This window comes from Kogia breviceps, chromosome 7 (assembly GCF_026419965.1).
Source record: "Kogia breviceps isolate mKogBre1 chromosome 7, mKogBre1 haplotype 1, whole genome shotgun sequence".
NCBI classification, from domain to species: domain Eukaryota; kingdom Metazoa; phylum Chordata; class Mammalia; order Artiodactyla; family Physeteridae; genus Kogia; species Kogia breviceps.
The window spans coordinates 27,947,134-27,959,725 of NC_081316.1; the positions used below are offsets into that span (position 1 = coordinate 27,947,134).

The window sequence follows — 12,592 nt, forward strand, 5'->3', positions numbered from 1 at the left end:
TGAACATTTCCAGAGTATGCACTTTCAACTACGATTTGGCATTAGATCTTCAGGGCCTCTGAGGATGGCCCGCATTTTGTGTATAACAACAGAGAGGTTAAGGTATTTGCCTAATGTCACACAGTGAATTTTGGCAGAGTCTCCTGACCCCTAATTCAGTTTGCTTTATGTTATACTGCTTGCCTCCATGACGAAATATCTTTACAATTTCTGTAATTTTTCCCCCCACACACCTCACCCCGCCACCCCTTTACATTCAGCTGGGAAACAGGCCTAATTGGGACTAATTGTCCAGCCACTGCTAAATCCATCGTCTTGCCTGTTGCTTGTAGAACGTGTGCTGCATGCTGCAGGACTCAAACAATATGGGGAACAAAGGATTAAGGGACAGTGGAACAGTTGGTTCCAGGAATTGTACTTTCCCCTCACTCCCTAATACTATAGAAGTCATGTCTCAGTTTAAACTGTTGCAGGAGCAAAGTGTGGGAGAAATCCAGAGGCAAAGATTTTGCAGCACCTGGATGCACACCAGCTTTTTTTCCGTTCCTCTGCTGCAGGATGTGCTGGGCTTTCAGCAGACGGGGCAAAAGGTCACCTTCTCCCTTGTTTATTCAAGGCCTGGTGCTCATTCTCGATTAGACTCTTCCAATGTCTAACATGAGTCTTTCATAGTAGGACTAAACCCCTTTGCAAACCATTATATAGTCAAGAGAGAAAAGGGGTTAGGGCTCTGTTGACTGTTTTTGCCATTGCTGGCAAAATTGAACGTGGGGCATGTCCAAGTCTCAAGCTCTTTTTTAAGTAATTGTTTTATTTGGGCGTTTAAAAAAAAAACAGTAGGTCTCCCCCCCACCCAACATGCACACACATACACACACATGCAGGCATGCACGTGTGCACACACACACACACACACACACACACACACACTCTCAACCTCCGCCCCCCCACCCCACCCCCCCACAAATTTAGAAACACTAACCAAACAAAAAGATCCTTCTCTTGACTGCCTGGGTAGTATAGTAAATACTGGGATGTTACTTTGCAAGTATGCATATTCTGTAGAGCTACTCAATTATCTATGATGGGAATTCTGCAACAAAAAAAAAAAAGGGAGAAGAAGAAAAAGAGAAAGAAATCCTTGCAAATGGTTAATGCTAAACTATTTCTAAGATTTTTCTACTTTCTTTAAATCAGAATATATTCATGATAATGAAGGATTCCTAACATGGTTTTAAGGAGAGGTTTTTAAGGGGAATAAGATTTTTCTATGTTAAAATGGCTTTTCTGAACAATAATTGTGTTCATTTCAAATATTCCTTTTATTCTTCTGCTTCTGATCATTTCTTTTTCTTCAAATATGTTATAGAATGTGTGCAAGCTGGACTTAGGATTCCTTTAGCTCTGCTTTGCTGGTGTGACGTTTTGTATTAAAGAATCACAAAGCACTTTGTGGATTCTGTTTCCTCCCAGGCAAAAGAAAGTATGTTTTGCCCCAGATTCCTTGGAAAATGACTGATAGGGAATCTCAGCTTATTCTTTGCTTGTTTGTAGCCCTAAGATTCCACTGGTGAACTGTGAATGCACAGAGATATTTTAAAAATCATGTAACTTTAGGACTGATGTGCTTAGATCTAGCCATGAAAAATTCGAAGGATCAAATTATACCTTTTATGAAAACAAGGCTTGAAAAATGGAGTTTGCAGTGGCAGCCTAGACAGCTGTGTAGCCCTTTTACCAGACTTCCTTCCTAGAAGTAGAGGATTCTTCCATGGTCAACTCCAGCTGGCCTTTTCACCTTCATCACCCACTAAGGGCTTCCCACCTGAAACCTTTGTTCCAGCCATGCATGTTGGCTCTGCCACCTGAGCACCCTGTGAGCCTTTTCATCTCAGTGCTTTTACTGTTTCTCACAGCTGAGACACTCACATTTACGCTCTGCTGAGAGCCAGTTCAGGCCCCTCTATGTCTAGGAAACCTCTTCTATCTCACCCAATCCAAAATGACTGTGCCTACCTACCCCCCTACCAACACGATGTCCCTCGTCATTTGGTATTTACTTCAAACCAGACCACCTCCATTATTATTTCCCTCTCTATCTCTCCCCTCTCTCCCACCTGCCCTCTCTCTCAACTATATCATTCATTTCTTAAAGGCAGGGATTGAGCAGGTAACAGGTGCTTAGAAATACTAATTGCTTGATTGCTTGATTGATCCATTGATTTGTGCATTGAGATGAGAAATTGTGATTGAGATTTGGAAATTTTCATTGGGATCCTTCTGTCTTGTCTTAATATTTTGAGTGTTTGTATGAATGTGTGTGCATGTTATCAAGATGCTGGCCGACCTTTTCCTTGGCCTTTCTTTTCTGTGCTTGGTGCCCTGGCACAGTGACCAGCCCATGCTGGGCATTCAGCTGTCTTGGTTAAATGGGATCATGTTATATTTTAAAAGATTGCCCTGAGTCTAAATAGAAACTTAAATTGGCTGGAAAATACCTATAAAATGTTTAGTCTAAAATGTCTTAAGTTTTTCTAAAATTTCTAACATGTTATGGTAGAGCTTTGCTCCTCTCCACAAAGATATTGTCTTTTCCACTTGAATAGTTGCTCATTTATTTTGCATGGGTTTCTTAAAATATTTGCTTTCCTTTGGCACTTAACAACTGAGGTCTATGAAGACCCATGACAGATCATCTGGATTGGAGTTACAATGCTGGGCCCTTAAATGATCTGTTATTTTCTTTCACAAAACCTAGTTGAGGTTTTCTTACCTTAGTTCAGGAATAGCTCACTTCCCATTTAATTCAGTTTGTCTCACCTCAGCTTTGTGACCCATATTGGGCAATTCACTTCTTTTCTCCCGGCCTCAGTAAATATAAACATTTGTACCAAATGATAGATATGGATCTTTTTAGCTCTGACATATTACGATTAAGATTGCAATTAAGACATTTATTTGCAAGGTGTTGCTGTGGAGGGAACACAGATGCATAAGGCCCGGTTCCCATCTTTAGAAGCTCATCACTGATTTCAGAGTTGTTGTTTCCACTGGCTTTAAGGGTTTACTCCATGGTCTTGGTTTGGTTTCGCCTATGAGTTCTGACCAGGTTGCCACTAAGCTTTCTAAGAGTCACTAGCCTATACATCTCTGCCTGTGACTTAGGGAGGATTTTTTTTTTTTAAAGAAAGCAATCCGATATGACCTTGGAAAAGAAAATTAAAGCACAGTTGGAGTTGACAGGGTAGACTTGAACCCAGAATTCATGAGCCCCTCTTATCCAGACCCTTGAATGTACTGACAGATGTGATAGTTGAAAACCAACAATTAACAGGGCTTCATTTTTCTACAACCCTATCATCTTCCCCAGCAGAATGTTATTTAGTATTTTTAATGATGAAAATTATTTAGTATTTTTAATGATAGTGGGAGGAGGTGCTCAAAGAGCCAGTGTAGGTCTGAAAACACCATTAAGATTTGGTATGATTTAGAGTATCTGAGACCTAATAAAATACTGTCAAACATCTTTAGTAGGGTACCGAACCATCTCCGTTTTTGCATCGAAAGTCCCACATTCCGGAAGACCCCTCAGTCCCCTGCAAATCAGGATGGTTGGCTAACCTACTGAGGTTAATTCCTCACCCTTTTCTTTAAGGTTTGGTTGCTAGGAAGCTCAAATCAAATTTTCTTTTCAGTTTTAGCTGCGTCCTTGTCTACGGCTTTAGTTGTCAACACCCCTGGAACCTTACTTAGCTCTTGTTCTTTTATACTTATTTTGAGGAGGCAGTGTAGTGTCGTGGTTGGAGTCTCCAGTGGAATCAGATTGTTGGATTTAAAACCTGGGTGCACCACTTACTAGCTGTGTAACCAACCGTGGACAAAGGTATTAACTTCTCTGGTTGTTTTTTCCCCGTCTCTAAAGTGTGGATGATAAAAGTAGTGCCTATCTCCAAAGGTTGCTGTGAAGGTTAAAAATATTATGACTTGTGAAGTTTTTAGAGGAGTGCTTAGTACATACTCTGTACTCAGTAAATGTTAGCTCTTTGCATTAATGATTCTTTTATTGATTCTGCACCTTTTTATTCTAAGCTGTCTCAGTCCATTTTGAAAATCACTGGAGTATAAATAAATGAATAAATAAGAAAATCACTAGTAAGTTTGTTCTGTCTTCCTCCAGGACTCATTACTAGCAAACTTGGCTGGGTGGGAGTTTTGGCTGTCAGGGCTGGAAGGTGCCCTGACTTCTTTTTAAAAAAAATTTTTTGGGCTTCCCTGGTGGCGCAGTGGTTGAGAGTCCGCCTGCCGATGCAGGGGACGCGGGTTCGTGCCCCGGTCTGGGAAGATCCCACGTGCCGCGGAGCGGCTGTGCCCGTGAGCCATGGCCGCTGGGCCTGTGCGTCCAGAGCCTGTGCTCCGCAACGGGAGAGGCCACGGCGGTGAGAGGCCCGCGTACCGCAAAAAAAAAAAAAAAAAAAAAAAAAAAATTTTTTAAATTTTTTATTGAAGTATAGTTGACTTACAAAATTGTATTAGTTTCAGGTGTACAAAGTAGTAATTCTGTATTTTTATAGGTTATACTCCATATAAAGTAATTATAAAATATTGGCTGTATTCCCAGTGTTGTACATTACATTCTTATAGCTTGTCTATTTTATACCTAGTAGTTCGTACCTCTTAATCACCTTCACTTCTTTTGCCCCCACTCCACCTCTTACCAATCTAGCAACCACCAGTCTGTTCTCTGTGTCTGTGAGTCTGTCTCTGTTTTGTTATATTTGTTCGTTTGTTTTATTTTTTAGATGCCACATATAAGTGAAAACGTATAGTATTTGTCTTTCTCTGTCTGTGCCTTGACTTCTTATTGCCTGTCAAGGAGTGTCTCACCTGCCTTCAGTTACTCCATGGGATTGACAGTCCCAAGGGGCCAAGGAATCCCAAGAGCTGAGTGTCGCCTGGTTGTTCTCTGCAGAATCACAGTGGCCTTCATTCACTTGTGCTCGTCTCAGGCCCTTGTACCCCCATCAGTGTCTTAGGCTCTCTACCTATGGCTGTGGTTACAACAGAAGCATCAAGAGTTAGCCATAATTAACTAGGACTGAGTACAAAGGGCATAGCTTGAGCTGGGGAATGCGGACAGTATTCACATGGCAGCTGAGAATGTGGTCTGAAATCAGAGATCTGTATACACATGCTGATCCCACCAGTTACTGGCTTGGCTAGGTGATGATGGACGGAATGACTGAACTTCAGTCTTCTCATCTGTAAAATGGGTTTGACGAGTCTCTAAGCCAGTTGTAAACAATATATGAGATGATGTATATGACGTAGTGCCCAGAAGATAGCACTTGATAAATAGATGCTGTGATAATATTTATGGTCTTGTGCATTGGCTGGTGAGCATGAAATAAGTGTTAACATCTTTTTGTTTGAACTGCTTTGCATAAAACTTGACAAGTCCAACTTGTTCGTGTTGCTTTGTTGTGTTTTACAGCGTCTGTCAGTGTTTGCTTGGGCATTGTTAATCCGAAATGATCTGAAGCTTTTAGGGTATCTGGGTGATCATTCCATGCCAAATTCTTACAGGATTTTGTTTGTCTGATCTGAAGTTTCATTCTTACATGGTAGGAAGTAAATGTTTATTTCAGGTCTGAATTAAGTATCCTTAGATGCAGGAAGAAAGTATAGAAGAGTGTTAGAGAATGATGCCATTTGGTTAAAAAAAAAAAAAAATCTCAAAATGTGTAGAAAGATAAATACCAACATTACATGTAGGGAGTAAATTTGCAAAAAAATCTGGGGGAGGGAGTGATGGGTAAAGATCTTCCGCTTTTTATTTTATATACTTTTGTATAATTTAAATTATTTTTATAAGAACCATGTAATACTTTTATGATAATAACAACATTTTTTTAAAGAATGATAAAAATGTGATTTGTCTACAGTCCCTTCTGCTTTGTTGGCAAGATTTTCATTAAAGGCTCGCTCTAATGTAAATCTTCGATTTTCTTTGAGCACCTCTTCCTTGGGAGGTACCTTCTTCTGTTTTATGTTATAATCAAGGTATAGACCAAAGGCTGTTCATCGGTTCAGTATAATTCAGCTTGGTCGTGTGTGGGAAGATGTGAGGCCGAGGATGCTGACTACTTCTTAGTCCTATAACTGGAGGGAAATTTCTTTAAGGAAGTACCTTCAAATTCATTTTTGAAAGCCAGCAGAGTATATAGTATCAGTAAACAGATAGCTTGCTATCGTGGATGACTCTGTCAGTGTTTCAGGGAACCTGGATTCTGGTCCTGTCTTGGTCACTAATTAGGTTTGTGATCACGAGCAAGTTGAGCCTCTTTGAATTTCAAGTTCCTCACTAGCCACTGGACTCGATACCCTTTAGCATCGTTCCTTCCTACTCTGGCAGTCTAGGGTTTCTCCTTTTCTTCTCTTTTCTTTAGTCTGTTTGAAATTAAGAACACAAATCCCTCATCATTAGTGATATTCTGTAGGGAAAGGCTATAATAGTGAGATATCATGGGGATGCTTTGGAGGGGGAAGACCAGTGACCTCTTCCTGACACAGAGGAAGAGTATCAATGAATGAGCGAATGTCTGTAAAACTGCACATTGCTAACAAGGTAGAAATTCATCCTTTGTCGCAGAGAAAAAAAAGAAACAATTTCTAAACATTTTTCTCTTGGTAAGCTGCTTTCTCCTTCTCATTACAGATTTATCACTGGCCTGAACATTAGCATGGCCATAATTTCTGCTAATGTTTTCAATCTGAAATTCGTCTTGGTGATGGCTGAATGGCCCTTTTGGTTTGTGCCCATATATAAACACGGGGTATTTTTCTTTTCCTCTCTCATTTCTTTTAAAAAATAAGTTCTTTTTCCTATATGCTCCCTGAGGGCACTGGTCTCGTGGTCCGTGGCAGTTAGACTTCGTTTTAGAACTGACTTATTTCCTATTCCGTCGATTTCTTTGTTTGAATTCTGGCTTTAAAAAGGCAACCTAAAATTAGATATACTTTTTTGTCCATATGGATTTGTTCTTAGAAACTTAGCTGTATGTTGCATAACTGGATAGTTTTGTTTGTTTGTTTGTTTTTGGTTACTTGACTCCCTGGGAGGGTAAAGAATTTTGACAAATAAAGTAGATTCTTTCTACTACGGTATGCCTGGGTTTCAAATCCTGAAGCAGTTATTTACATTTACAGAGAGAAAGATTCATACGGAAAGTGTGGCCAGTTCCTATCCTGAAACTGGAAACTCGCTGCTCACCTCTCCTTATGGATTAAATTTATCTCCTGCTCTAAGTACAGTTTTATAAAATATTTCTTTTAGGGAGACCTTTTGATAAAAATAGACAAAATGACAAGACTCGCTAAACAGGAAGTATTATAATAGGGAGTCTGTATTTGAAACATGCTTAATTTTAATTCTGAGATTTAGAGCCAATGAAGATGTAGATTTTAAGACATAAAAACAAAGCTAATGCCACTAAATCTGCCACATTTTGTATAACAAACTCTAGGTAGTTCTGAACTATTTCTGAAAAGGAGAAAAAGCTCACCGAGCCTGGGAAGATCTATCCACCATCAGCTTGTTTTTCTTCTTTTTCAGTATTTCCTTAGCTCTCTCCTTCCCATGTCTCTTCCCCTTTTAGACTTTCCTAGCATCCTGGAAACTGGATGTTTCAGGAGCTATCCTGGCATGATTAGGCTATTATTTCAATATTAGTACAGACAAAACTACCACACTTTTCCAGACCGCTGTGTTAGTCTGCCTCTTTTTTTTAATGTAAAGAGTACACTTAGAGGCTTTGTCTATGTAGAAACACTAACTCTGCAAAGAGGAAACTCTGTTGAATTTATTGGCCTTTGCAGTATTTGGGTCTGCATATTTTTCTTCTATTTTGCTTTGAAGATTTTTTTTCTTCAGTTTCTGTCCCTTTAGAAGGGTAAAATATATGCAAATAAGAAAATGCGATGTTGCAGGCTTTTCATTTTTTTTCCTTTACCACAAATCAAGAATATAATCCCCTCTAGTTGGTTTAAATTTTTGTATGTCTTGTATGACTTTATATTAAATAGCAAAGCTCTTGACACTAGTTGAGAAAAAAAAACAGGAAAAGAAACACTAGTACCATTTAATAAAGCAAACAAGTAAATTTTCAGTACTTGATATTCTTGCACCTTAAAATTCCAGATGAGAATTAAACCCTTCTCGAAGTTCATTTGTTGGTAGTGGCTTCGTTAAAAGATTACAGAGCACTACACCATAACATGAACTCTACTCAAATCCATTTATTTCTTTGGATAGACAGTCTCTGAAACCTTCCAGCTCAAAGATTTGACAATTCTTGGATTGGAAAAATATCTTTTCCCATCTTTGGTGGGCTATTTTGGCATTGCTGCTGATTGGCTAAGAAAAGTGGCTTACTTGTAGTATTTAGTTTTAGGTATTTGGGCCACAGACCAAGTTTCAAACCGTTTACATATTGTACACTTAGTTTAAAATGTGTTTTGCACAAAGACTTAAAACTGAAATCAAGAAAAAAAGTGAAATCTCCCACCAGCTAAGCAACCTCAGCATGTTTCTCTAATTTCCTGAGTTAGCCTTTTGCTATGACATAGACATTCTACCAGCTCTATTTTGGTCCTGAGTTTTGGAAATTTTTTCCCCCTTTTGTTTCATTTTGCTTTGCCTTAAGACTTCAGAGATAACCACAGAAGCCTGTCAGACTGCGTTAGACATTTTTTTAAAAAAATCACAAGTATCATACCCATTGCTCTTGGTTTTCCCTTACATTTAATATATTCCATTTTTTAAAAAAGTACCAACTTTTACATGTTGGTCCTGCTTGGGTGGGCAGCAAATATAATGTGGAGATACATGTTTTATGGAGAAGAGGAAAGATAGTGGTATATGTGAAGGAGAGAGAAAAGAGGAGAAGGAGGGCCTAGCAGGTATGTTCTGTTAGTTCATAACTCTTTCTTGCAATTATGATGTCCCTGGCCTTGGGCTTGACTTTGACACTAGGAGCGTGTCAGCATCCCTAAACATCCGTCAGCAGGAAGATAAGACAGATTTCACCTTGGCTTTGTGGGAGTATGCATGGCAACTCTGCATACCAATGAATCCAGCATTTGAAAGGATCAGAATAGCAATTTTTGATACATTGACCTGTTTTGATCCCTGTGAAGGAGCGATTCGGTAGGCCTTTTTAGGTAACTCAGAAGTTGAGGTTTGCATTTCAATATACAAAAAAAAAATCCATTTGAGAAATAGTGAACTATGAACTGGCTTTTGAGAAATGTAAAAGTATCTGAAACTTCAATTGCCCAAGGTCTGCAATCTGTTAGTATCTAGGAGACTTACCGTGTTGTGCTCAAATTCTGACTTTTACAGGTTAACTTGTTTTCACTTTGTTCCTGACCTTCACATTTTGGGCACAGCTGGATGCACTGAGACCTATTTTGACTCCACCAACTTAGAGAAAAGAAGAATGAGGAGGGGGGAGTCTTTGGGAAGAATAGACAGACTAGGAAGGAGGTATTAACTCCTAAAGGATATTAATTCCGAATTCTTCCATAATGCAGTTCAAAGAAGGATCTGTTTTCCCCCATGTGAAATATAAAGGCATAGGTAGGTGTCCTTTTCCTTACAGAAGAGTGAGTCCGCTACCACCCCCTTGCCAACTGACACTCCTGAGAATTCAGAAGGGAAATAATAACCCCGCGGGAGGTGGTTGGCCCCATGTCGTGCCCCTTGGTGGCGGATGGCTGGCCTGTTTTGCATCTCTCCATCTCGACCCCTCCACCACGTTAACGGCAGCCGGCACGCTCCACTGTTTATCTTGGAATTGGATACCATCATCTTGGCAACCAAACTGGGACCTTTCCTGCTCAGATTGTTTGTCATTTGTTGTTAATTATCTGTTACCATAAATTCTGCACTTTGAGAAAAAAGGGAATGTTTTGAAATATTTCCTCCAACATGTAAGTGGAGCTTCATTTTCTGTGGACAGAAGAGGGGAAAAAACGATCAGCCCTTTTGGGAATGGGTTTCAGGGAAATAAAATGCTCTGGTTTTTCAGACCAGCTGGGTTAGATCCTGCTAATGCAGCCAGGATTTGCAGAAGAACCTTTGCAATTCGGGAGTGGTCTGTATTTGTGAGAGGTACCCCCTTTTGAGGGAAAAAAAAATTTACCTTTACATAAGGAGTTGTGCTTTTATCGCAGTCTCTTTGTGCCATAATTGTGTGTTGTGTGTGTATGCTTGAGAGCCTGTTCCCTGCAGTCAGTTTCTCACTTTCAAAGGTTATTAAGACAAAGCAGTCCAAAGTGAGAAGTAGCTTCCGCTTACTTGCCTTTATGAGGCGTTTATTTTGTCAAGTATAGAATTAAAATGAGCTTTCTGGCCATTAGTGGATTTTAGTCATGCCCCCGCACTCTGCAGGGAAGGTTGCGTCACCTTATAAACAAACAGCACTGTTTTGTGAGGTGCTGTGTCATGAGCCGAGGGAGCCACCGCTGGATTTAACTGTCTTCACAAAGCGGTCAACAGAAAAACAGGAGACGGGAAGAATGTGTGCATACATTTTGGAGGGGAGAGTTTGGGAGTGAAGTGGTTATTGCTAAGCAGAAATCTAGGCACATTTAAAGACATAAAAACTGCAATCGTTTGAAAAGTTCCAGAAGAAAGTATATCCAGGGCTTCCCTGGTGGCACAGTGGTTAAGAATCCGCCTGCCAGCACAGGGGACACGGGTTCTAGCCCTGGTCCAGGAAGATCCCACATGCCGTGGAGCAACTAACTAAGCCCATGCGCCACAACTACTGAGCCTGCGCTCTAGAGCCCACGAGCCACAACTACTGAGCCCACATGCTGCAACTACTGAAGCCCGTGAGCCTAGAGCCTGTGCTCCACAAGAGAAACCACCGCAACGAGAAGCCGGTGCACCACAACGAAGAGTAGCCCCCGCTCGCCACAACCAGAGAAAGCCCATGCGCAGCAACCAAGACCCAACGCAGCCTAAATAAATAAATTTATTTAAAAAAAGAAAAAGAAAAAAAAAAAGAAAGTATATCCAGAATCCAGGCTGTCTCTTCACCCCGGGACCCCTTACATGTGTTCGCTTATAGTCTCTGTTGCTAGTATCTCATCTTTACCATGGGGATCATAACAATATATGCTTCCATAGGTAATGGTGAAGGTTATATTAGATGATGCTTAGTATTGAGTAAAGCACTTAGCACAGTATCCCAATGCTCAATGCATGGAAGCTACTGTTACCAATATTGTTTACCCACAAGGTCAATGATTGAACTTCAGCAGAGTTTTAATGGCGGCACATGGACCATCATCATCATAACTTTTTCTGGTTGCCATTAAGTTTGGTGTGTCTGTTTTCTTCTCGTTGAGGAGCTTTTATTTTTGTTTTCCTCTCACTGTTAAAGTTTTTAGGGTTGTGCTGTCTCCCAAGGTGTCCCCACACTGGAAGGGAGGGATTGAGTCTCTGAACCTGCTGATAGGGGCACAGACTTAATAAACACCCATCGCAGCTCCTGCCTGCTGCTTGGGACAGTGTAGCTCTCAGAGATGTGCCTTTTCCTGGAGTTGAGGAATTTGCCTGGGTCTGCTGCCTTTGGTTTCTGCACAGCCAGAAAATGTTCTTCCCAGGCTTAGAAGGAAGGAATCCTGACAATGGCGTTGCCCCTGAAATAAAACATCCTTTCTACGTATTCCACTTCCATTATCCTTTCATTTCCTCTCTCAGTGTCTTTTAAAGGGAGTACGGTAGGTGTGTGTGCATTATTTTAGAGCACAGATTACAATTCGATTTTAGGATGAAGAAATGAGTATTAACCTAGTGTCTCAGATTTAGGAACAGTTTGCGTATGAGCACAAGAGACTGGATGGAGGAGAATGGAGGTTGAAAAACGCACCCTCAGACTGCTCTGGGGGAGGCTGGGAAAAGGATTTAACACTTTGGATTCTTTAGAGGCCATTAAAACTCTGATGGGATTGGATTACCTGACTGCACATCTGAAACATGAAACTCTTGCCCGAACCGTGCAATCGAGTTAAGCTCAAAATTCAAGGCCTTCCCCTAAGACTGGCCTCTGGGTAAGCCTCACTGTGGATGGCAAAATGATTTCCTTTGAGAGGAGCAAGACTGCAGGGAGGTTTTTATGGCCAATTGAGCCTGTATATTGGTGCCAGCCAGACAGTTGGCAGCACTCAGAGCCAAGTTCGGTGATCTGTCCACCAGTTTTTCCCAAGGTCTTCAATTCCGTCTGGATTCAGGGCTGACATTGAAAAGAAGTACATTGTAAATCCAACTTCCTAGGCATATGCCTCCTGAATTTTTTATTCTCCCAAGTGGAGAGGTACTGAGAGGTGCCGGGAGAGCAACAGGCTGCTCCCCTGCCGTCAACTTTGAGGCTTGGAATGATGTCCTCCTCCCTAAATACACTTCCTTTCCTCTCTCCACCTTCGTCACTGCTTCAGGGGAGCCCCTACCCCTTTCTCTGGATTACGTGAACCCTTTGTGTGTATGGACTCAGAGCACGTACAAGTAATGCTTTCCCTTGGTCGC

General features: G+C 40.9%; 1 protein-coding gene across 2 annotated transcripts in view; it reads left to right on the forward strand.

Moving 5' to 3' along the window:
* The window catches only part of MPPED2 (metallophosphoesterase domain containing 2), a 178,033-nt gene that overhangs the window by 6,195 nt on the left and 159,246 nt on the right, over positions 1 to 12,592 (forward strand). The window lies entirely within an intron of this gene.